General features: G+C 41.2%; 1 long non-coding RNA gene across 1 annotated transcript in view; it reads right to left on the bottom strand.

Moving 5' to 3' along the window:
• Positions 1–462: 462 nt before the first annotated feature.
• The window catches only part of LOC139753596 (uncharacterized), an 83,060-nt gene continuing 55,814 nt past the window's right edge, over positions 463–27,708 (bottom strand). The window contains exons 3-4 of the long non-coding RNA XR_011713732.1: positions 14,389–14,538; positions 463–844 (exon numbers count right to left, since the gene is read on the bottom strand). This is a non-coding gene — a long non-coding RNA (uncharacterized lncRNA). The remainder of the gene's footprint in view (positions 845–14,388; positions 14,539–27,708) is intronic.

Raw genomic sequence — 27,708 nt, 5'->3', positions numbered from 1 at the left:
ACATTGCCCTATATATTCCTGTATCTCAACACCTTGTATCCAACTACTGATTTTATAACCTTTACTAGTATTTCTCTTAACATTCTAAACACCTCATTCACACATGACTGCATTTGTACATTCAATGCACCTCCATCTGAGCTTTCAGTTACAACAAAAACTTGAAAACAAAAACAAGAAAATCATGGGAGCCATTTGCTGAAAAGAAAGGGAATCTAATGTAGGAACCCGACCAGCAGATTTACAGTATTAGCAACTATCACACAGATGTTAGTAAAGTATACAAAAATGTTAGAATATGAAAATGCATACATATATATAATCATGGAGAAAAAATAATTTCATGAAATATGATGAAATCATTCCCCTGTATAATTAATGAATTTGACAAATGTAAGGGTAAAAAAAAGAAATCAAAGACACCACTAAATTTACTGGACTTCATTTACAACTGTATCCAATAGTAGAATGTGCTATGACAATTATTAGCAGGAAAAGGAAGAATCGAGATGATTACTAGCAGGAAATGGAAGAAATTTCTACACATGCAACCACGTTTAATGTTTTGGAACTGCTTATTATAAAAATGTAAACTATAACATCATGATAATAAAACTTTAATAAATGTCATAGTAGGAACTAACCACAGCTACAAAACTTCATATATGTCCATCATCTGAAAAGCAGTTTACCAAAATCTTACCCTCGTCTTGGGCCTTGCAGGATAAGGCTTGGTAGGAGAAGAGCGTTCTGAAGCCACAGCACGTGTTGCAGTATCTATCTGCTGTTCCACACGACGGTAGGCATTATCATAGTGTTGCTGCACTACTCCATTACTATCACCCTAAAAGCAACATAAAGAAAATAAAAATCATCAAATGCTTCTCCTAATAGAGCTATAATTCATATATAATATCACTGGTACCAAGTTTCTCTCATCAAGACTTCTAAGAATTCCTTGATAAACACAACCAAGGTATAACATTTCTACCACCCCATACAAGAAGACGCTGGCAATTTTTGTGACTTAGCCAATACCTTCCTTTAGGATTTTACGTAAACCAACTAATTAGCCCCTCATTCATTTCTCACACAAGGACTATGCTCTTTAAAGAATTCCTTCCCTCTAACAGCTTTTTTTTTTAACATATCAAAGAATACTTTTACAGTAAGCCTTGTAAATTTGAACTGCATGTCAAGACCCATTCATGAACAGACATCATCAACTATAAAGCAATTTTTACATCTATTCTAATATACATAAATATACTATTATCCCTGGGGATAGGGGAGAAAGAATACTTCCCACGTATTCCCCGTGTGTCACAGAATGCAACTAAAGGGGGCAGGAGCAGGTGGCTGGAACCCCCCCTCTCGTTGTATTTAAATTTCTAAAAGGGGAAACAGAGGTAGTCACGCGGGGAGTGCTCATCCTCCTCGAAGGCTCAGATTGGGCTGTCTAAATGTGTGTGGATGTAACCAAGATGAGAAAAAAGGAGAGATAGGAAGTATGATTGAGGAAAGGAACCTGGATGTTTTGGCTCTGAGTGAAATGAAGCTCAAGGGAGAAGGGGAAGAGTGGTTTGGGAATGTCTTGGGAATAAAGTCAGGGGTTGGTGAAAGGACAAGAGCAAAGGAAGGAGTAGCACTCCTCCTGAACCAGGAGTTGTGGGGATGTGATAGAGTGTAAGAAAGTAAACACTAGATTAATATGGGTAAAACTGAAAGTGGATGGAGAGAGATGGGTAATTATTGGTGCCTATGCACCTGGTCATGAAAGATCATGAGAGGCAAGTGTTTTGGGAGCAACAGAGCGAGTGTGTTAGCAGCTTTGACGAATGAGACCAGGTTATAGTGATGGGTGATTTGAATGCAAAGATGAGTAATGTTGCAGTCGAGGGTATAATCCCCTATCCCTGGGGATAGGGGATTAAGAATACTTCCCACGTATTCCCTGCGTGTCGTAGAAGGCGACAAAAAGGGGAGGGAGCGGGGGGCTGGAAATCCTCCCCTCTCGTTTTTTTTTTAATTTTCCAAAAGAAGGAACAGAGGGGGCCAGGTGAGGATATTCCAAAAAAGGCCCAGTCCTCTGTTCTTAATGCTACCTCGCTAATGCGGGAAATGGCGAATAGTTTGAAAAAAAAAAAAAAAAAAAAAAATGGGGTGTTCAGTGTTGTAAATGGAAATGGAAGAGCTCGTGGATTTGTGTGCTACAAAGTGACTTGTGATTGGGAATACCTGGTTTAAAAAGAGATATACATAAGTATCTGTAATGAGTAGGAGAGATGGCCAGAAGCTGTTATTGGATTATGTGTTAAGTGGTAGCCGTGTGAAAGAGAGACTTCTGGATGTTAATGTGCTTAGAAGACGAGCTGGAGGGATGTCTGATCACTATTCTTTGGATGTAAAGGTGAAGATTTGTAGAGGTTTTCAGAAAAGAAGAGTGAATGTTGAGGAGAAGAAAGTGGAAAGAGAAAATGAGCTTGGAGAGAAGACTTGTGTGAGGAAAAACCAGGCGAGACTGAGTGCAGAATGGTAAAAAGTCAGAGCATGTGAGGTAAGGGGAGTGGGGAGGAATGGGATGTTGGACAAATTACCAAATGTGCAGGGAAATAGCACAAATGACTGGGAGATGTGTAAAAGAAAATGACAGGAGGTCTAGAGAACGGTGCAAGGGGTGAGAAAGGGGGCAAATGAGAGTTAAGGTGAGAAAGTGTCAATAAATTATAGGGAGGATAAAAAGGTGTTTTGGAAGGAGGTAAATAAAGTGCGTAAGACGAGAACAAATGGGAACACTGGTGAAGGGGCAAATAGGGAGGTAATAACGATGGAGGCGATGGAGGGGGTACTTAGAAGGTTTGCCTTATGTGTTTGATGATAGAGTGGCATATATAGGGTATTTTGGTAGGGGGTGTTCAAAATGAGAGGGTCAAGGAAAATGCTCTGGTAAACAGAGAAGAGGTAGCGAAAGCTTTGCAGAAGATGAAAGCTGGAAAGGCGGCGGGTTTGGATGGTATTGCAGTGGAATTCATTAAAAAAGGGGATGAATGTGTTGTTGATTGGCTGGTAAGGGTATTCAATGTATGTATGGATTATGGTGAAGTGCCTGAGGATTGAAGGAGTGTATGCATATTGCCATTGTACAAAGGCAAAGGGGATAAAGGTGAGTGATCAGTTTATAGAGGTAAAACTTTCTTGAGTATTCCTAGGAAATTATATGGAAGGGCTCTGACTGAGAGGGTAAAGGCATGTACAGAGCATCAGACTGGGGAAGAGCAGTGTGGTTTCAGAAGTGGTAGAGGATGTGTGGATCAGGTGTTTGCTTTGAAGAATGTATGTGAGAAATACTCTGAATAACAGATGGATTTGTATGTAGCACTTATGGATCTGGAGAAGGAATATGATAGGGTTGATAGAGATGCTTTGTGGAAGGTTTTAAGAGTATATGGTGTGGGAGGTGAGTTGCTAGAAGAAGTGAAGTTTTTACCAAGGATGTAAGGCATGTGTACGAGTAGGAAGAGAGTAAAGTGATTGGTTCCCAGTGAAAGTCGGTTTGCGGCACGGGTGCGTGATGTCTCCACGGTTGTTTAATATGTTTATGGATGGGGTGGTTAGGGAGGTGAAAGCAAGAGTTTTGGAGAGAGAGAGGCAAATATGGAGTCTGTTGTGGATGGGAGGGCATGGGAAGTGAGTCAGTTGTTGTTCGCTGATGATACAGCGCTGGTGGCCAATTCGGGTGAGAAACTGCAGAAGTTGGTGACTGAGTTTGGTAAAGTGTGTGAAAGAAGAAAGCTGAGAGTAGATGTGAATAAGAGCAAGGTTATTAGGTTCAGTAGGGTTGAGGGACAAGTTAATTGGGAGGTGAGTTTCAATGGAGAAAAACTGGAGAAAGTGAAGTGTTTTAGATATCTGGGAGTGGACTTAGCATCAGGTGGAACCATGGAAGCAGAGGTGAGTCACTGGGTGGGGGAGGGAGCAAAGGTTCTGGGAGCACTGAAGAATGTGTGGAAGGCAAGAACATTATCTCGAAAAGCTAAATGGGTATGTTTAAAGGAATAGTGGTTCCAACAATGTTATATGGTTGCGAGGCATGGGCTATAGATAGGGGTGTGTGTAGGAGGGTGGATGTGATGGAAATGAAATGTATGAGGACAATATGTGGTGTGAGGTGGTTTGATCGAGTAAGTAATGAAAGCACAAGAGAGAAGTGTGGTAATAAAAAGAATGTGGTTGAGAGAGCACAAGAGGGTGTGTTGAAATAGTTTGGACACATGGAGAGAATGAGTGAGAAACGACTGACAAAGAGGATGTAGGTGGAGGGAAGAAGAAGCAGACCAAACTGCAGGTGGAAAGATGGAGTGAAAAAAATTTTGAGCGATCGGGGCCTGAACATACAGGAGTGCGACAGGTGTGCAAGGAATAGAGTGAATTGGAACGATGTGGTATAGGGAGCTGTAGTTTTGCCGCATTACACATGACAGCTAGAGACTGTGTGAACGAATGTGGCCTTTTTTGTCTTTTCCTGGTGCTACCTTGCTGGAGGTGGGGTGGGGGTGCTATTTCGTGTGTGGCGAGGTGGCGATGGATATGGATGAAGGCAGCAAGTATGAATATGTAAATGTGTATATATGTATATGTCTGTGTATGTATATGTTGAATAGTATATGTATGTATATGTGTGGGTGTGGACATTTATATATATACATGCGTATGCAGGTGGGTTGGGCCATTCCTCATCTGTTTCCTTGATCTACCTCACTAATGCATGAGATGGCGATTAAGTATAATGAAAATAATATTATTATTTATTTTTATTATACTTTGTCGCTGTCTCCCGCGTTTGCGAGGTAGCGCAAGGAAACAGACGAAAGAAATGGCCCAACCCCCCCCCATACACATGTATATACATACGTCCACACACGCAAATATACATACCTACACAGCTTTCCATGGTTTACCCCAGACGCTTCACATGCCTTGATTCAATCCACTGACAGCACGTCAACCCCGGTATACCACATCGCTCCAATTCACTCTATTCCTTGCCCTCCTTTCACCCTCCTGCATGTTCAGGCCCCGATCACACAAAATCTTTTTCACTCCATCTTTCCACCTCCAATTTGGTCTCTCTCTTCTCCTCGTTCCCTCCACCTCCGACACATATATCCTCTTGGTCAATCTTTCCTCACTCATTCTCTCCATGTGCCCAAACCACTTCAAAACACCCTCTTCTGCTCTCTCAACCATGCTCTTTTTATTTCCACACATCTCTCTTACCCTTACCTTACTCACTCGATCAAACCACCTCACACCACACATTGTCCTCAAACATCTCATTTCCAGCACATCCATCCTCCTGTGCACAACTCTATCCATAGCCCACGCCTCGCAACCATACAACATTGTTGGAACCACTATTCCTTCAAACATACCCATTTTTGCTTTCCGAGATAATGTTCTCGACTTCCACACATTCTTCAAGGCCCCAGAATTTTCGCCCCCTCCCCCACCCTATGATCCACTTCCGCTTCCATGGTTCCATCCGCTGCCAGATCCACTCCCAGATATCTAAAACACTTCACTTCCTCCAGTTTTTCTCCATTCAAACTCACCTCCCAATTGACTTGACCCTCAACCCTACTGTACCTAATAACCTTGCTCTTATTCACATTTACTCTTAACTTTCTTCTTCCACACACTTTACCAAACTCAGTCACCAGCTTCTGCAGTTTCTCACATGAATCAGCCACCAGCGCTGTATCATCAGCGAACAACAACTGACTCACTTCCCAAGCTCTCTCATCCCCAACAGACTTCATACTTGCCCCTCTTTCCAAAACTCTTGCATTTACCTCCCTAACAACCCCATCCATAAACAAATTAAACAACCATGGAGACATCACACACCCCTGCCGCAAACCTACATTCACTGAGAACCAATCACTTTCCTCTCTTCCTACACGTACACATGCCTTACATCCTCGATAAAAACTTTTCACTGCTTCTAACAACTTTCCTCCCACACCATATATTCTTAATACCTTCCACAGAGCATCTCTATCAACTCTATCATATGCCTTCTCCAGATCCATAAATGCTACATACAAATCCATTTGCTTTTCTAAGTATTTCTCACATACATTCTTCAAAGCAAACACCTGATCCACACATCCTCTACCACTTCTGAAACCACACTGCTCTTCCCCAATCTGATGCTCTGTACATGCCTTCACCCTCTCAATCAATACCCTCCCATATAATTTACCAGGAATACTCAACAAACTTATACCTCTGTAATTTGAGCACTCACTCTTATCCCCTTTGCCTTTGTACAATGGCACTATGCACGCATTCCGCCAATCCTCAGGCACCTCACAATGAGTCATACATACATTAAATAACCTTACCAACCAGTCAACAATACAGTCACCCCCTTTTTTAATAAATTCCACTGCAATGCCATCCAAACCTGCTGCCTTGCCGGCTTTCATCTTCCGCAAAGCTTTCACTACCTCTTCTCTGTTTACCAAATCATTTTCCCTAACCCTCTCACTTTGCACACCACCTCGACCAAAACACCCTATATCTGCCACTCTATCATCAAACACATTCAACAAACCTTCAAAATACTCACTCCATCTCCTTCTCACATCACCACTACTTGTTATCACCTCCCCATTTGCGCCCTTCACTGAAGTTCCCATTTGCTCCCTTGTCTTACGCACTTTATTTACCTCCTTCCAGAACATCTTTTTATTCTCCCTAAAATTTAATGATACTCTCTCACCCCAACTCTCATTTGCACTTTTTTTCACCTCTTGCACCTTTCTCTTGACCTCCTGTCTCTTTCTTTTATACATCTCCCACTCAATTTCATTTTTTCCCTGCAAAAATCGTCCAAATGCCTCTCTCTTCTCTTTCACTAATAATCTTACTTCTTCATCCCACCACTCACTACCCTTTCTAATCAACCCACCTCCCACTCTTCTCATGCCACAAGCATCTTTTGCGCAATCCATCACTGATTCCCTAAATACATCCCATTCCTCCCCCACTCCCCTTACTTCCACTGTTCTCACCTTTTTCCATTCTGTACTCAGTCTCTCCTGGTACTTCCTCACACAGGTCTCCTTCCCAAGCTCACTTACTCTCACCACCCTCTTCACCCCAACATTCACTCTTCTTTTCTGAAAACCCATACAAATCTTCACCTTAGCCTCCACAAGATAATGATCAGACATCCCTCCAGTTGCACCTCTCAGCACACTGACATCCAAAAGTCTCTCTTTCGCACGCCTGTCAATTAACACGTAATCCAATAACGCTCTCTGGCCATCTCTCCTACTTACATAAGTATACTTATATATATCTCGCTTTTTAAACCAGGTATTCCCAATCATCAGTCCTTTTTCAGCACATAAATCTACAAGCTCTTCACCATTTCCATTTACAACACTGAACACCCCATGTATACCAATTATTCCCTCAACTGCCACATTACTCACCTTTGCATTCAAATCACCCATCACTATAACCCGGTCTCGTGCATCAAAACCACTAACACACTCATTCAGCTGCTCCCAAAACACTTGCCTCTCATGATCTTTCTTCTCATGCCCAGGTGCATATGCACCAATAATCACCCACCTCTCTCCATCAACTTTCAGTTTTACCCATATTAATCGAGAATTTACTTTCTTACATTCTATCACATACTCCCACAACTCCTGTTTCAGGAGTATTGCTACTCCTTCCCTTGCTCTTGTCCTCTCACTAACCCCTGACTTTACTCCCCAGACATTCCCAAACCACTCTTCCCCTTTACCCTTGAGCTTCGTTTCACTCAGAGCCAAAACATCCAGGTTCCTTTCCTCAAACATACTACCTATCTCTCCTTTTTTCACATCTTGGTTACATCCACACACATTTAGGCACCCCACTCTGAGCCTTCGAGGAGGATGAGCACTCCCCGCGTGACTCCTTCTTCAGTTTCCCATTTTAGAAAGTTAATACAAGGAGGGGAGGATTTCTGGCCCCCGCTCCCGACGACGGCGACAGGATCGACATGCTGTCAATGGACGGAACCACGGCATGTGAAACATCTGGGGAAAACCATGGAAAGGTCTGTGGGGCCTGGATGTGGATAGGGAGCTGTAGTTTTGCAGCATTACACATGACAGCTAGAGACTGTGTGAGCGAATGTGGCCTTTTTTGTCTTTTCCTGGTGCTACCTTGCTGGAGGTGGGGTGGGGGTGCTATTTCGTGTGTGGCGAGGTGGCGACAGGAATGGATGAAGGCAGCAAGTATGAATATGTAAATGTGTATATATGTATATGTCTGTGTATGTATATGTTGAATAGTATATGTATGTATATGTGTGGGTGTGGGCATTTATATATATACATGTGTATGCAGGTGGGTTGGGCCATTCCTCATCTGTTTCCTTGAACTACCTCACTAATGCATGAGATGGCGATTAAGTATAATGAAAATAAATATTATTAAAATATCTTAACCCAGATTTTTACAACTATATGCTGCAAGGAATGTTCATTTTGAAGGCTGGATTTTTTTTTTCACTTTTTCTTTTGCCTAATTACTTCTCCCACCATGGCAAGGTAGCATCAAGAACACAGGAATGGTGTTCACAATTGCAAACACCCTCACCATTTCTTAATCAATCACCTCTATCTTAGTTTGTCATTTCTTACTTCTTCAACCTCCCTCACTTCCAGATATTATATATAATGTACTGAAACAAAGCCTACCACCCTAGAGCCAAGCCCTGAAGACTATTCCATGGTTTATCTTGACTGCTTCATATGCCCTGGTACAGTCCACTAACAGCACATAAACTCCCAAACACCATGTTGATTCAATTAATTCTTCCCTATGTATGCCTCTCACCATTCTGAATGATCCAACCCCAGTAACCAAAAGCCTTCCTCAATCCAATAATTCATTTCCCTCTTGGTCTCCCACTCCCCTTCCTATCTCCAATTCTGACATGCAGATACTCTGAGTTCGTCTTCCTTCACTCATCCTCTCCATATGTCTGAACTATTTCATCACACCTTGGTCAGCTCTCTCAATCAGATGATGATTACAAACACACTTTGCTCTAATAATTTTTTTTTTTCTTTGTCGCTGTCTCCCGCGTTTGCGAGGTAGCGCAAGGAAACAGACGAAAGAAATGGCCCAACCCACCCCCATACACATGTATAAACATACGTCCACACACGCAAATATACATACCTACACAGCTTTCCATGGTTTACCCAAGATGCTTCACATGCCCTGATTCAATCCACTGACAGCACGTCAACCCCGGTATACCACATCGATCCAATTCACTCTATTTCTTGCCCTCCTTTCACCCTCCTGCATGTTCAGGCCCCGATCACACAAAATCTTTTTCAATCCATCTTTCCACCTCCAATTTGGTCTCCCACTTCTCCTCATTCCCTCCACCTCCGACACATATATCCTCTTGGTCAATCTTTCCTCACTCATTCTCTCCATGTGCCCAAACCATTTCAAAACACCCTCTTCTGCTCTCTCAACCACGCTCTTTTTATTTCCACACATCTCTCTTACCCTTACGTTACTTACTCAATCAAACCACCTCACACCACACATTGTCCTCAAACATCTCATTTCCAGCACATCCATCCTCCTGCGCACAACTCTATCCATAGCCCACGCCTCGCAACCATACAACATTGTTGGAACCACTATTCCTTCAAACATACCCATTTTTGCTTTCCGAGATAATGTTCTCGACTCCACACATTCTTCAAGGCTCCCAGAATTTTCGCCCCCTCCCCCACCCTATGATCCACTTCCGCTTCCATGGTTCCATCCGCTGCCAGATCCACTCCCAGATATCTAAAACACTTTACTTCCTCCAGTTTTTCTCCATTCAAACTTACCTCCCAATTGACTTGACCCTCAACCCTACTGTACCTAATAACCTTTCTCTTATTCACATTTACTCTTAACTTTCTTCTTTCACACACTTTACCAAACTCAGTCACCAGCTTCTGCAGTTTCTCACATGAATCAGCCACCAGCGCTGTATCATCAGCGAACAACAACTGACTCACTTCCCAAGCTCTCTCATCCCCAACAGACTTCATACTTGCCCCTCTTTCCAAAACTCTTGCATTCACCTCCCTAACAACCCCATCCATAAACAAATTAAACAACCATGGAGACATCACACACCCCTGCCGCAAACCTACATTCACTGAGAACCAATCACTTTCCTCTCTTCCTACACGTACACATGCCTTACATCCTCAATAAAAACTTTTCACTGCGTAAGACAAGGGAGCAAATGGGAACTTCAGTAAAGGGCGCAAATGGGGAGGTAATAACAAGTAGTGGTGATGTGAGAAGGAGATGAAGTGAGTATTTTGAAGGTTTGTTGAATGTGTTTGATGATAGAGTGGCAGATATAGGGTGTTTTGGTCGAGGTTGTGTGCAAAGTGAAAGCTTTGCAGAAGATGAAAGTCGGCAAGGCAGCAGGTTTGGATGATATTGCAGTGGAATTTATTAAAAAAGGGGGTGAATGTATTATTGACTGGTTGGTAAGGTTATTTAATGTATGTATGACTCAGGGTGAGGTGCCTGAGGATTGGCGGAATGCGTGCATAGTGCCATTGTACAAAGGCAAAGGGGATAAGAGTGAGTGCTCAAATTACAGAGGTATAAGTTTGTTGAGTATTTCTGGTAAATTATATGGGAGGGTATTGATTGAGAGGGTGAAGGCATGTACAGAGCATCAGATTGGGGAAGAGCAGTGTGGTTTCAGAAGTGGTAGAGGATGTGTGGATCAGGTGTTTGCTTTGAAGAATGTATGTGAGAAATACTTAGAAAAGCAAATGGATTTGTATGGAGCATTTATGGATCTGGAGAAGGCATATGATAGAGTTGATAGAAATGCTCTGTGGAAGGTATTTATATATATGCTCTAATAATATCATTCCTTATATCATTAACCCACCTCGCCCTACATATCATCCTCAGGCATTTCAATTCCAAAAAAAGCCCATCCTCTTCTATTCTTTGGCATTCAAATCCCATGGCTAATCCATACAATGCTTCAAGCATACCAACTGCTGCCTAAAAAGACATGAACCTCTCTGTTAATATGCTCCATAATGCATCCAGGTCCTTAGCCCCCCCCTCTCCTACCCAGTGACTCACTTCAGTCCCATGGTTCCATTCATTGCCAAATCCTTTCCTAGGTACCTGGAGCGCTCTACTTCCTCCCTATTCAGATCTTGACTCAAACCATACCATCTGAGCTCCTGTTGCACCTCATTTCCTTTTGTTCACATTAACTCTTAACTTTCTTTTTCTTTTTTGTAACCTGACTGGTAGTTCAAATCCTCTACATTACCATTCTGCTTCTTTAACCTGATCTTTGTCTCTAGCTTTCAGATTCATCATTAACGAAAGTGCTCTTGTATTATTTGTTTGAATTCCATCCATAAAGCCCTTCTTACGGTATACACTTTTTATGTCCATAGACCTACAGGGTCAAAAGAAAGTAAATCTATCCCAGGGAACTAGGCATCCATGCCTTTTGCCAGTCTGCAGGATTGTGCTTGGAGTGTTCATTTGAGCGACATTAATTTGCACAGATGGTGCATGCTTATACTGTATGAGCTTAATCCACCATTGGTACAACCTGCAAACAGCCATGGAGCTAATCCATATAAAGCTATAGCACTATTTCAGCCTATAGCTATATCACTGCTACTGTGTAAAGCTGAAGCACTACCAGTCTTAATAAAAATTGAAACAAGGTAAAGGTATGCTACAGTATAAAGTTAAAACACTACTATAGTGTAGAGCCACAGAATGTCTAAGGTAAAACTACAGTAACATGATATAGTAAAACTATAAAAGTCAGTGTAAGGTTATAACATGCTACAGTAAAGTTGTAACACTAATACAGTGTAAAGTTGTAACTTTAACAAAACTCATATTATTTTCATCTGTCTCCCTAACAATTACATTGTCTGCCTTTGTCAAATATAACGAAAAATATTCTAGCTCTGCTCTACTTCTAGCTCTAACTTCTGAAAATATATTTCTCTTCATAGTCTACATGAATTGAAAGATACTATACTTTACAGCATATAAGATGCATTGCCAGATAAGATGCATCCCTAAATCAGTAAGGTAGATCTATGAACAAAATGTTGAGTTCAGCAAACAGAACAAACCTAGTCTAACTTAAATCTAATATTGCTTTTAGTTTAATAACTGCCTTTTGGTTTTCCTTCCCAGAGGACCATCTGTCATTGTCCTGGATGTCTGTTTCTATTTCAGCAGAGTTTGCATGAAGTTACAGCAATAAAAACTCACAATTTATCAATGAAGTGATGAGAGACCATGAAAAAATAAGTTCTCTACTCCAAACACTCCTTATGCCTGTGACTTCAGCACTGAAACATCTGACTTTACTTACATCACAATTTTTCCTCACACTCTTTTTTATGAAAGTGGACACATCAAAGTATGCTGGACATCATCATTCATATGACAAAGTGTTTCAAGACTTCTTAATGCTGAAATCTCACAGACTAGAGCATAAGTAGGAACAAGGGCTTGTCTCAGCCGAAACAAACACTAGTTAAGGCTGCTGTATCAATGCTTTGCTGTGGCTACAGTTGAGGCATCAAAACACATGTTTTCTTGCAAACAAATATTTTTTCCATCTTTTTTAAAGAAACTATAAAAACAATTTTCTTTTTAATATGTAAATTTACTTAAGCTTTTCCTTATCTAATAATTCATTATCATATCAAATGGGTATATTTGAATAAATAGATATTCAAACAATATTACATAGATGCTAGACATGGGCCACAGATAAGATTGTGTAGAGTAGGGTGGATCTGTTGGAAATAAAATGTGAGGACAAAGTGTGGTGAGAGATGGTTTGATTGCATGGGTCAAGAAATGGTAAGAGAGATGCATGGTAATAAAAACATTCTGGATATGGAAGCAGCAGAGGGCGTGCTGAAATGGTTTGGACATAAGGAGAGAATGAGGGACGAAAGATTGACAAAGTGAATATATGTGTCAGAAGTGGAAGGAACAAGAACAGGAAGACCAAACTGGAGATGGAAGGATGGAGTGAAAAAAATTTTGAGCAATCAGGGTCTGAACATGCAGGAGGATGAAAGACATGCACAGGATAGAGTGAATTAGAATGATGCGATATACTGGAGTTGAAATGCTGTCAATAGAATGAACCAGGGCATGTGAAACATCCAGGGGAAAGCATGTAAAGGTCTCTGGGGCCTGGTTGTGGACAGGGAACTGTGGTTCTAGTGCACTACACATGACAGCTAGAGAGTGGATGTGAACAGATGTGGCCTTTCTTCTGTTCCTGGTGCTACCTCACCAATGTGGGAAACGGCGATCAAGAATGAAAAAAAAAAAAAACAGAAAAGGCTGCCCCCGATCCCAGTGTAACATCATGCCACACTTCCTGTGCTACCCTATACCAAAACAGTCTACAAATGGCTGATTGAGGTCTTCAGTTAAATCCCTCTAATTCTTTCTGTAATCTAATCTTAATAATTAAAGCCAATTTTGGTATCTTTTCATTAAGAAATATAACACAAATGTAGCATATAACTGTTCATGTAGGTAGCAATATCCTTATAGGTAAGTACTGGGAAATAGAGATGAACCCCAAGAATGTTAGCCCAATCCGTACTTTCATCACCTATGTGCCTTTATATTTATACTGACTCAACTTTGCATTGCTTAATAATCTATACTCATATATATTTCATTCTGGAGTTATCTGAGGACTAGTGTGTGAGTTATCTGAGGACTAGTGTGTTAAATGGAAGAGTTTGGGCTTTGGGCCAGTACCAGTGACTTCATCCCCAGGACAAGCCATCACCATATAAGATGCATTTTTTAAGAGGTATTCCTTGGGAAAGGTGAATCTCTTATTCCACAAAATATGGTATCATGATTATGGGCATTCCTCTTGTTGACCTTATTCATCAAATGCCCTGTGTATCATATCATATATAGTAGTGGGCATCATGACATGTCAATGCATGTTCACCTCCTATGATAATCTTTGAGTAACTTAGGTTCATAATATTTTTCCCAGGTGTGGCAGGATACTGGTACTAACATCTATGTATAACTGGTGGAATCAACATCAGAAAATATTTAAAGTGAGGACTGGAGCCATTAGCAAGTCATATGAGACCCAGACAATGAACCCGGAATGCATCTTACAAATAAAAGAGTGGTGAAAGGGTTAAAATATGCTGCACTTAAGAACTTTCACTCCTTTTTTTCTAATAATGAATGGGATGATAAGACTTGCTTCCTGCTTACTTTGTTCTGATAATGCTGACTGTATCGATGGTCTTGGGAGGCTGTGCGATGTTCATATCCTACTGGAGACTGTTGGACTTCTGATGGTGCAGATGCATACCCATAGCCATCACCACGGCTATAAGCACGCTCTCTCTCTTCAGTGTCACACTGGAAATAAAAATGTCATATTTTGATAACATGAAGAATCATCTATTTATCACTTATGTTTGTCTCTTACATCTACAAATATAGGCAAATAATTCCCTTAAGCTCCCTTTATTTTCAATATATACCTCTTACCTGACTGATTTTCTCCATCACAGAAATAAATTAAGATTTAAAATCAAGTATTTGAACACTTCATGAAAAGTGTATAAAATAACAATTCCAACAAACATCAGCAACAGCTTTTTTCTGATTTTCACTGAAGGCGTGATGATGCAAATGCCTGATAATTTTTCTTTTAATAACTTATGCTGTTTCCCAAAACAGTGAGGTAGCACTAAGAATAGATGAAGAACAATCTCATTCACTCACATCCACTCTTTTACTGGCACATGCAATGCACCAAAACCAGTGCCTCATATCCACACAGACCCACACACTTTTCAGTGGTTTCCCCTGACTATCTACTATGCACTGTCTCAGCCCACTGACAGCACCTCACCCTTAGTATACCAAATCACTCCAATTCAGTCTATCCCATGTATGCCTCACACCCCTTCCAGTATGTTTAGGCCCCAAACACTGCAAAGCCTTTTTAATTTCAGCCTCTCATCTCATCCTGTTTCCCATTTTCATAGTTCCCTCCACATCTCAATTGCACACACTCTTACTCATCCTCTTCATGCATCCAATCCATTTCAGCAGACACTCTTTCGCTCTTTCATATATACTTTTTATACTACCACAGTTCTCTCCTACCCTATCACTTTTACTTTTCATACTACAGGTACACTGCCAATTTTCCGGCAACTGATGGTTTGGCACCTCCTTTAGTCTGGACAAAATTACGTATGGGAACTTGAAATTACCGCAGCCACCAGACTAGGTTACTTAGCGGCCACAGATGGCATTGTGTGTAGGGCGCGCTTATTTACATTCTTTATACAGCACTTGGTGGCGATACCACAATTCTGTGAGATTCTTAGCTTATTTTGCTCAAATCTAACCCAAGTTATGGCCTCTAAAACATATGAGAGTGTCAGTCGTGGTGTCAAACATAAACACCAGTCCATATCAATCCAAGATAAAGTAGAAATGTTGAAAAAATGGACCATGGTGTTTTGGTGCATAAGCTATGTGTCATCTACAGCACTGTTTCATCAACTGTTTATGATATAAAGAAGCAAAGGGAAATAATATTGAAATTCTATACAGACAGCAGTTCCAAGAGGTAAAGGATGATTAGAAAAACTATGAAAGATGGTTAAGACTACTGAGCACAATCGAGTGATGATGGAATGATTTCAATAGCAACGGAGTGATGGAATGGACTTGTCAGGTTGCATGATAATGGACCAGGCTTAGATGTTCCATAAAGAACTTAAATTACAACATAAGCATGACTATAGTAAAAGGTGGCTTCAAAGATTCAAGAAGCGTCATGGAATTTCCATGAATAAAGTGTGCAAAGAAAAGCGGTCTGCAAACCACAAAAGAAAAACCACCTAGGAAGACACTAACAACAGAAAATGAAGAAGACCCCACAGGATTCAAACAATTCAAGGACCAACTTACCATCTTAGGGTACTCAAACATTTAATATTTAAGTTAAATATCTAGAAGTCCATGGTATACTTTAGACTCATGGGAGATGTATAATCAGTGGGTCAGAGGTGTGTTGATGAATTATTATTGCATGACCACAGTTGGTCTGACAAAATGGTTAATCCAGCAAGGCGTTGGAACCAAGAGTGCTGGAAAATCGGTGTTGTACCTGTACAACACTTCTCTCCTACCCTATCACTTTTTATCCAATCAACCCTGCTTTCACCATGTATCGTCATCACATATTTTAGTTCCAACATATCTACCTCTTTTGTACTTTTATCTACAGCCCATACCTCACATCTACACAATACTGTTGGAACTACCATACCATCAAACATACCCATCTTTGCTCTCACGGCAAGAGCCCTTTCTTTCTTCACTTTCTCATCCACTCTATGGCTCACTTCAGTCAGCACCCACGGTTCCATTCACTGCCATATCTGTTCCCATACAATCAGCAAACAGGAGCTGATTCACTGCCTAAGGAGTCCTCCACCCTTAAGAGACTACAGACCTACCTGTCTCTTTAAAACCCTTGAATTCACCCCCTCACCACCCCATCTGTAAACAAATCAAACAGCCATGGTGACATCACATACCCCCAACTCAGTCCACATTCACTTCATACCACTCACCCTCTTCTCTTCCTATTTGCACACATGCCTTACCCTTTTGATAAAAACTCCTTACTGCTTCTGATAAATACCTTTCTATGATAAAACAACAGTCCTTTCCAATATTCTACATGCACATACACACAAGTATTGATAAAGAAAAATAAGCTCTGTAGTTGAGGTAAGCTAATGAAGATATAAATCTAACAAGGTTCTTTGCAAAAACTGGTTTACTGTATGAACCTAATGTTTGAACAATTAAGTATGACAGGAAGATGGCAAACTGGAGAAGAGAGTGAAAATTTACATCTTTATGAGCGGATTTATTTAATTAAGTCTGTAACCATGTGAAAAAGTCAACAAAAAGTTATGGATGAATCTCTCTCAGGACACTTTACTTTGGCTTTAATCACATGTCAAGGTCTAATATATACACTCAACTCCTATTCCTCTGCCCTTTACAGTTCTCCCTTAATTTTATTTATCTCTATCTCGTATCTGAGTATTTCATCCTTCTCATTCTATGTAAACTTGCTTTACATAAACTTATTTATCTATCCTATTTATCATACTCTGTCGCTGTCTCCCGCGTTAGCGAGGTAGAGCAAGGAAACAGATGAAAGAATGGCCCAACCCACCCACACACACATGAATATACATACATGTCCACACATGCACATATACATACCTATACATTTCAACATATACATACATATATATACATAGACATATACATATATACACATGTACATAATTCATATTTGTTGCCTAAATTTATTCATTCCCGTTGCTACATTCGTTCGCACTCAGTCTCTAGCTGTCATGTATAATGCACCGAAACCACAGCTCCCTTTCCACATTCAAACCCCACAAAACTTTCAGTGATTTACCCCAGATGCTTCACATGCCCTGGTTCAATCCACTGACAGCACGTTGACCCCGGTATACCACATCGTTCCAATTCAGTCTATTCCTTGCATGCCTTTCACCCTCCTGCATATTCAGGCCCCGATCACTCAAAATCTTTTCCACTCCATCCTTCCACCTCCAATTTGGTCTCCCACTTCTCCTTGTTCCCTCCACCTCTAACATATATATATCCTCTTTGTCAATCTTTCCTCACTCATTCTCTCCATGTGACCAAACCATTTCAAAACACCCTCTTCTGCTCTCTCAACCACACTCTTTATATTACCACACATTTCATTACTTACTCGATCAAACTACCTCACACCACATAACCACATATTGTCCTCAAACATCTCATTTCCAACACAATCACCCTACTCCGCCCAACCCTATCTATAGCCCACGCCTCACAACCATATAACATTGTTGGAACTACTATTCCTTCAAACATACCTATTTTTGCTTTTCGAGATAAAGTTCTCGCCTTCCACACATTTTTCAATGCTCCCAGAACTTTCACCCCCTCCCCCACCCTGTGACTCACTTCCTCTTCCGTGTTCCATCCGCTGCCAAATCCACTCCCAGATATCTAAATCACTTCACTTCCTCCAGTTTTTCTCCATTCAAATTTACCTCCCAAATGACTTGTCCCTCAACTCTACTGTACCTACTAACCTTGCTCTTATTCACATTTACTCTAGCTTCCTTCTTTCACACACTTTACCAAATTCAGTCACCAGCTTCTGCAGTTTCTCACCCAAATCAGCCACTAGCACTGTATCATCAGAAACAAAAACCGACTCACATACCAAGCCCTCTCATCCACAAGAGACAGCATACTTGCCCCTCTCTCCAAAACTCTTGCATTCACCTCCCTAACAACCCCATCCATAAACAAATTAAACAACCATAGAGAAATCACGCATCCCTGCCGCAAACTGACATTCACTGAGAACCAATCACTTTCCTCTCTTCCTACTCGTACACATGCCTTACTTCCTTGATAAAAACTTTTCACTGTTTCTAGCAATTTGCCTCCCACACCATATAACCTTAATACCTTCCACAGAGCATCTCTATCAACTCTATCATATGCCTTCTCCAGATCCATAAATGCTACATACAAATCCATTTGTTTTTCTAAGTATTTCTCACATACATTCTTCAAAGCAAACACCTGATCCACACATCCTCTACCACTTCTGAAACCACACTGATCTTCCTCAGTCTGATGCTCTGGACATGCCTTCACCCTCTCAATCAACACACTCCCATATAATTTGCCAAGAATACTCAACAAACTTACACCTCTGTAATTTGAACACTCATCTTTATCCCCTTTGCCTTTGTACAATGGCACTATGCATGCATTCCGACAATCCTCAGGAACTTCAACATGAACCATACGTACAATGAATAACCTTACCAACCAGTCAATAATACAGTTACCCCCATTTTTAATAAATTCCACTGCAATACCATCCAAACCCACCGCCTTGCCGGCTTTCATCTTCCACAAAGCTTTCACTACCTCTTCTCTGTTTACCAAACCATTCTCCCTGACCCTCTCACTTCGCACACCACCTCGACCAAAACACCCGATATCTGCCACTCTATCATTTAACATATTCAACAAACCTTCAAAATACTCACTCCATCTCCTTCTCACATCACCACTACTTGTTATTACGTCCCCATTAGCCCTTTTCACCAATGTTCCCATTTGTTCTCTTGTCTTATGCACTTTATTTACCTCCTTCCAAAACATCTTTTTATTCTCCCTAAAATTCAATGATACTCTGTCATGCCAATTCTTATTTGCCCACTTTTTCACCTCTTGCACCTTTCTCTTGACTTCCTGCCTCTTTATTTTATACATCTCCCAATCATTTGCACTATTTCCCTGCAAAAATTGTCCAAATGCCTCTCTCTTCTCTTTCACTAATAATCTTACTTCTTCATCCCACCACTTACAACCCTTTCTAATCTGCAAACCTCCCACGCTTCTCATGCCACAAGCATCTTTGGAACAAGCCATCACTGCTTCCCGAAATACATCCCATTCCTCCCCCACTCCCCCTTACGTTCTTTGCTCTTACCTTTTTCCATTCTGCACTCAGTCTCTCCTGGTACTTCCTCACACAAGTCTCCTTCCCAAGCTCAATTCCTCTCACCACTCTCTTCACCCCAACATTCTCTCTTCTTTCCTGAAAACCTCTACATCTTCACTTTTTCCTCCACGAGATAATGATCAGACATCCCTCCAGTTGCACCTCTCAGCAAATTATCATCTAAAAGTCTCTCTTTCACGTACCTATCAATTAACACGTAATCCAATAACGCTCTCTAGCCATCTCACCTACTTACATACATATACTTATGTACATCTCTTTTTAAACCAGGTATTCCCAATCATCATTCCTTTTTCAGCACATAAATCTACAAGCTCTTCACCATTTCCCTTTACAACACTGAACACCCCAAATATGCCAATTATTCCCTAAACTGCCACATTACTCACCTTTGCATTCAAATCACCCATCACTATAACCCAGTCTCATGCATCAAAACTACTAACACACTCACTCAGCTGCTCCCAAAACACTTGCCTCTCATGAACTTTCTTCTCATGCCCAGGTGCATAGGAACCAATAATCACAAATCTCTCTCTATCCACTTTCAGTTTTACCCATATCAATCTAGAGTTTACTTTCTTGCACTCTATCACATACTCCCACAACTCTTGTTTCAGGAGTAGTGCTACTCCTACCCTTGCTCTTGTCATCTCACCAACCCCTGACTTTACTAACAAAACATTCCCAAACCACTCTTCCCCTTTACCCTTGAGCTTCACTTCACTCAGAGCGAAAACATCCAGGTTCCTTTCCACAAACATACTACCTATCTCTCCTTTTTTCTCATCTTGGTTACATCCACACACATTTAGACACCCCAATCTGAGCCTTCGAGGAGGATGAGCACTCCCCGCGTGACTCCTTCTGTTTCCCCTTTTAGAAAGTTAAAATACAAGGAGGGGAGGGTTTCTAGCCCCCGCTCATGTCCCTTCTAGTAACCTTCTACGACATGTATATATAATATAAACTTGTTAACAGAAATATTATTTTAATATTTTCAGCTTTCCGAGTATAACTACCAGTGCATAGCATTTATTCAGTTATTTGACAATCAAATCTCCAAGCAAACTTCTTCAGCAAAAATTCTGAAAAGATTGAACTAGGGCATGTGAAATGTCTGGGGTAAACCATGGAAAGGTGTGTGGGGCCTGGATGTGGATAGGGAACTGTGGTTTTAGTGCATTACACACGACAGCTAGAGACTGAGTGAACAAATATGGCCTTTTTTGTCTGTTTTCCTGGCGATACGTCACTAAAGTGGGAGGCAGTGATGCTGTTTCCTGTGGGGCGGGGTGCTTTCAGGAATGGATTGAAGGTGAGCAAATATGAATATGTTAATGTGTATATGTATTAGCCTGTGTATGTGTATGTATATGTATGTGTATGGGCATTTATGTATATATATGTGTATATGAGTGGATGGGTCGTTCTTCGTCTGTTTTCTGGCGCCACCTCGCTGATGCAGAAAACGGCAATCAAGTATAATAAATATAAAGAATAGAAACATATCAAAAGTAAAAGTGTCTATACTAATCATATATCATCAGATATAGGGTGTTTTGGTCGAGGTGGTGTGCAAAGTGAGAGGGTTAGGGAAAATGATTTGGTAAACAGAGAAGAGGTAGTGAAAGCTTTGCGGAAGATGAAAGCCGGCAAGGCAGCAGGTTTGGATGGTATTGCAGTGGAATTTATTAAAAAAGGGGGTGACTGTATTGTTGACTGGTTGGTAAGGTTATTTAATGTATGTATGACTCATGGTGAGGTGCCTGAGGATTGGCGGAATGCGTGCATAGTGCCATTGTACAAAGGCAAAGGGGATAAGAGTGAGTGCTCAAATTACAGAGGTATAAGTTTGTTGAGTATTCCTGGTAAATTATATGGGAGGGTATTGATTGAGAGGGTGAAGGCATGTACAGAGCATCAGATTGGGGAAGAGCAGTGTGGTTTCAGAAGTGGTAGAGGATGTGTGGATCAGGTGTTTGCTTTGAAGAATGTATGTGAGAAATACTTAGAAAAGCAAATGAATTTGTATGTAGCATTTATGGATCTGGAGAAGGCATATGATAGAGTTGATAGAGATGCTCTGTGGAAGGTATTAAGAATATATGGTGTGGGAGGAAAGTTGTTAGAAGCAGTGAAAAGTTTTTATCGAGGATGTAAGGCATGTGTACGTGTAGGAAGAGAGGAAAGTGATTGGTTCTCAGTGAATGTAGGTTTGCGGCAGGGGTGTGTGATGTCTCCATGGTTGTTTAATTTGTTTATGGATGGGGTTGTTAGGGAGGTAAATGCAAGAGTTTTGGAAAGAGGGGCAAGTATGAAGTCTGTTGGGGATGAGAGAGCTTGGGAAGTGAGTCAGTTGTTGTTCGCTGATGATACAGCGCTGGTGGCTGATTCATGTGAGAAACTGCAGAAACTGGTGACTGAGTTTGGTAAAGTGTGTGGAAGAAGAAAGTTAAGAGTAAATGTGAATAAGAGCAAGGTTATTAGGTACAGTAGGGTTGAGGGTCAAGTCAATTGGGAGGTGAGTTTGAATGGAGAAAAACTGGAGGAAGTGAAGTGTTTTAGATATCTGGGAGTGGATCTGGCAGCGGATGGAACCATGGAAGCGGAAGTGGATCATAGGGTGGGGGAGGGGGCGAAAATTCTGGGGGCCTTGAAGAATGTGTGGAAGTCGAGAACATTATCTCGGAAAGCAAAAATGGGTATGTTTGAAGGAATAGTGGTTCCAACAACGTTGTATGGTTGCGAGGCGTGGGCTATGGATAGAGTTGTGCGCAGGAGGATGGATGTGCTGGAAATGAGATGTTTGAGGACAATGTGTGGTGTGAGGTGGTTTGATCGAGTGAGTAACGTAAGGGTAAGAGAGATGTGTGGAAATAAAAAGAGCGTGGTTGAGAGAGCAGAAGAGGGTGTTTTGAAGTGGTTTGGGCACATGGAGAGGATGAGTGAGGAAAGATTGATCAAGAGGATATATGTGTCGGAGGTGGAGGGAACAAGGAGAAGAGGGAGACCAAATTGGAGGTGGAAAGATGGAGTGAAAAAGATTTTGTGTGATCGGGGCCTGAACATGCAGGAGGGTGAAAGGAGGGCAAGGAATAGAGTGAATTGGAGCGATGTGGTATACCGGGGTTGACGTGCTGTCAGTGGATTGAAGCAGGGCATGTGAAGCGTCTGGGGTAAACCATGGAAAGCTGTGTAGGTATGTATATTTGCGTGTGTGGACGTATGTATATACATGTGTATGGGGGGGGTTGGGCCATTTCTTTCGTCTGTTTCCTTGCGCTACCTCGCAAACGCGGGAGACAGCGACAAAGTATAATAAATATAAAAAAAACTAATCATACAACTACACAATAAATATTCACGAGGAATTTGTACAGTACAGTTACTTTAGAATATATAAATTACACAAAACTACTGACAACCAAACTTTACATACTCAACAATGTATTTCATATCTAAAAATGTATATCATGTCAAAAGAATCATGCTTTTGTTTGTTCCTCCTTTTGTCTAAAATTTCACTTCTCTTTCAGGAAGACTGGATCACCTGCAGATACCTATCCCAGCTGCCAGTGTATGAGCACTGATCATCAACCATCTATCTTAACCTACTTTCATTCTCTACCACATCAGTTTCGAGCTTACTTCCTTACATTCTTTAATGCAGTATCACAGATCTTCCTTCATCAAAAGTGCTACCCCCTCCTTTGCTCTCATCCTCACACCATGCCCAAGCATTCCAAAATCATTTATTCCTTTCTCCTTTAACTTGAGCTTAAATCAATCCTACACACCCATGTTTGTCTCATCAACTGTAGCACTTATCTCCTTTCCCATCCTGCTACATCCAAGTTTGTTCAGACATCCCAGCCTGGGCATTTAAGGAGATATCCTTACTTGTCTCCATCTTTTATTCAAATACATATAAAAAGTAAACATATAGGAGACCTTCAAGCCCAGCCTCCAGCTTGTTAATCACCATTTATGACACACGAACGATATGAATAAAATCATAAATATTATTGATCATACTTAGTTGCTGTCTCCCGTGTTAGCGAGGTAGCACAAGGAAACAGACGAAAGAATGGCCCAAACCACCAACATACATATGCATATACATAAACGCCCACACACGCACACATATGTACATTTCATCATATACATATACATACACAGACATATACATATATACATATGTACATATTCATACTTGCTATCCTCATCCATTCCCATCAACACCCCGCCCCACATGAAACAGCACTTCCCTCCCCCCACGCACGTGCGAGGTAGTGCTAGGAAAAGACAACAAAGGCCACATTCAATCACACTCAGTCTCTAGCTGTCATGTGTAATGCACCAAAACCACAGCTACCTTTCCACATCCAGGCCCCACAAAACTTTTCATGGTTTACCCCAAATGCTTCACATGCCCTGCTTAAATCCACTGACAGCACAGCGACACTGGTATACCACATTGTTACAATTCACTATTCCTTGCATGCCTTTCACCCTCCTGTATGCTCAAAATCTTTTTCACTCCATCCTTCCGCCTCCAATTTGGTCTCCCACTTCTCCTTGCTTCCTCCACCTCTGACATATATCCTCTTTGTCAAACTTTCCTAACTCATTCTCTCCATGCGACCAAACCATTTCAATACACCCTCTTCTGCTCTCTCAACCACACTCTTTTTATCACCACACATCTCTCTTACCCTTTCATTAGTTACCTGATCAAACCACCTCACACCACATACTGTCCTCAAATACTTCATTTCCAACACATCCACCCTCCTCCATGCAACCTTATCTATAGCCCATGCCTCACAACCATATAACATAGTTGGAACCACTATTCCTTCTAACATACCCATTTTTGCTCTTCGAGACAGTGTTCTCACCTTCCACACATTCTTCAATGCTCCCAGAGCCTTAGCCCCCTCCCCCACCTTGTGACTCACTTCTGCTAAATCCATTCTAAGATATCAAAAACACTTCACTTCCTCCAGTTTTTCTCCATTCAAACTTACCTCCCAATCAACTTGTCCCTCAACCCTACTGTACCTAATAACCTTGCTCTTATTCACATTTACTCTCAGATTTCTTCTTTCACACATTTTACCAAACTCAGTCACCAACTTCTGCAGTTTCTCACCCAAATCAGCCACCATCGCTGTATCATCAGCGAACAACAACTGACTCATTTACCAAGCCCTCTCATCCACAAGAGACTGCATATTTGCCCCTCTCTCTAAAACTCTTGCATTTATCTCCATAACAAACCCATCCATAAACAAATTAAACAATCAAGGAGACATCGCACACCCCTGCTGCAAACTTTCCTCCCTTCCTACTCGTACACATGCCTTACATCCTTGATAAAAGCTTTTCACTGCTTCTAGCAACTTACCTCCCACACTATATACTCTTAATACCTTGCACAAAGCATCTCTATCAACTATATCATATGCCTTCTCCAGATCCATAAATGCTACAAACAAATCCATCTGTTTTTTAAGTATTTCTCACATACATTCTTCAAAGCAAACACCTGATCCACACATCCTCTACCACTTCTGAAACCACACTGCTCTCCTCAGTCTGATGCTCTGTACATGCCTTCACCCTCTCAATCAACACCCTCCCATATAATTTCAAGGAATACTCAACGAAGCTTACACCTCTGTAATTTGAGCACTCATCTTTATCCCCTTTGCTTTGTACAATGGCACTATGCATGCATTCCGACAATCCTCAGGAACTTCACATGAACCATACATACAATGAATAACCTTACCAACCAGTCAATAATACAGTTACCCCCATTTTTAATAAATTCCACTGCAATACCATCCAAACCAGCCGCCTTGCTCGCTTTCATCTTCAGCAAAGCTTTCACTACCTCTTCTCTGTTTACCAAACCATTCTCCCTGACTCTCTCACTTCGCACACCACCTCGACCAAAACACCCTATATCTGCCTACTCTATCATTAAACATATTCAACAAACCTTCAAAATACTCACTCCATCTCCTTTTCACTTCATCACAACTTGTTATTACCTCCCATTAGCCCCCTTCACGTGTTCCCATTTCTTTTCTTGTCTTACGCACTATATTTACCTCCTTCCAAAAGATCTTTTTATTCTCCCTAAAACTTAATGATACTCTGTCATCCAAACTTCTTTCCCACGCTTCTCATGCACAAGCATCTTGGCAAAGCCATCACTGCTTCCCGAAATACATCCATTCCTCCCCCACTCCCCCTTACGTTCTTTGCTCTTACCTTTTTCCATTCTGCACTCAGTCTCTCCTGGTATTTCCCTCACACAAGTCTCCTTCCCAAGCTCAATTCCTCTCACCACTCTCTTCACCCCAACATTCTCTCTTCTTTCCTGAAAACCTCTACATCTTCACTTTTTCCTCCACGAGATAATGATCAGACATCCCCAGTTGCACCTCTCAGCAAATATCATCTAAAGTCTCTCTTTCACGTACCTATCAATTAACACGTAATCCAATAACCTCTCTAGCCATCTCACCTACTTACATACATATACTTATGTACATCTCTTTTTAAACCAGGTATTCCCAATCATCATTCCTTTTTCAGCACATAAATCTACAAGCTCTTCACCATTTCCCTTTACAACACTGAACACCCCAAATATGCCAATTATTCCCTAAACTGCCACATTACTCACCTTTGCATTCAAATCACCCAACACTATAACCCAGTCTCATGCATCAAAACTACTAACACACTCACTCAGCTGCTCCCAAAACACTTGCCTCTCATGAACTTTCTTCTCATGCCCAGGTGCATAGGAACCAATAATCACAAATCTCTCTCTATCCACTTTCAGTTTTACCCATATCAATCTAGAGTTTACTTTCTTGCACTCTATCACATACTCCCACAACTCTTGTTTCAGGAGTATTGCTACTCCTACCCTTGCTCTTGTCATCTCACCAACCCCTGACTTTACTAACAAAACATTCCCAAACCACTCTTCCCCTTTACCCTTGAGCTTCACTTCACTCAGAGCGAAAACATCCAGGTTCCTTTCCACAAACATACTACCTATCTCTCCTTTTTTCTCATCTTGGTTACATCCACACACATTTAGACACCCCAATCTGAGCCTTCGAGGAGGATGAGCACTCCCCGCGTGACTCCTTCTGTTTCCCCTTTTAGAAAGTTAAAATACAAGGAGGGGAGGGGTTTCTAGCCCCCGCTCGTGTCCCTTTTAGTAACCTTCTACGACATGTATATATAATATAAACTTGTTAACAGAAATATTATTTTAATATTTTCAGCTTTCCGAGTATAACTACCAGTGCATAGCATTTATTCAGTTATTTGACAATCAAATCTCCAAGCAAACTTCTTCAGCAAAAATTCTGAAAAGATTGAACCAGGGCATGTGAAATGTCTGGGGTAAACCATGGAAAGGTGTGTGGGGCCTGGATGTGGATAGGGAACTGTGGTTTTGGTGCATTACACACGACAGCTAGAGACTGAGTGAACAAATATGGCCTTTTTTTGTCTGTTTTCCTGGCGATACGTCACTAAAGTGAGAGGCAGTGATGCTGTTTCCTGTGGGGCGGGGTGCTTTCAGGAATGGAGTGAAGGTGAGCAAATATGAATATGTTAATGTGTATATGTATTAGCCTGTGTATGTGTATGTATATGTATGTGTATGGGCATTTATGTATATATATGTGTATATGAGTGGATGGGTCGTTCTTCGTCTGTTTTCTGGCGCCACCTCGCTGATGCAGAAAACGGCAATCAAGTATAATAAATATAAACAATAAAAACATATCAAAAGTAAAAGTGTCTATACTAATCATATATCATCAGATATAGGGTGTTTTGGTCGAGGTGGTGTGCAAAGTGAGAGG

This window comes from Panulirus ornatus, chromosome 15 (genome assembly GCF_036320965.1).
Source record: "Panulirus ornatus isolate Po-2019 chromosome 15, ASM3632096v1, whole genome shotgun sequence".
Lineage (NCBI taxonomy): Eukaryota > Metazoa > Arthropoda > Malacostraca > Decapoda > Palinuridae > Panulirus > Panulirus ornatus.
The sequence above is the reverse complement of the archived record's forward strand: the minus strand, read 5'-3'. Positions and strand labels throughout refer to the sequence as shown.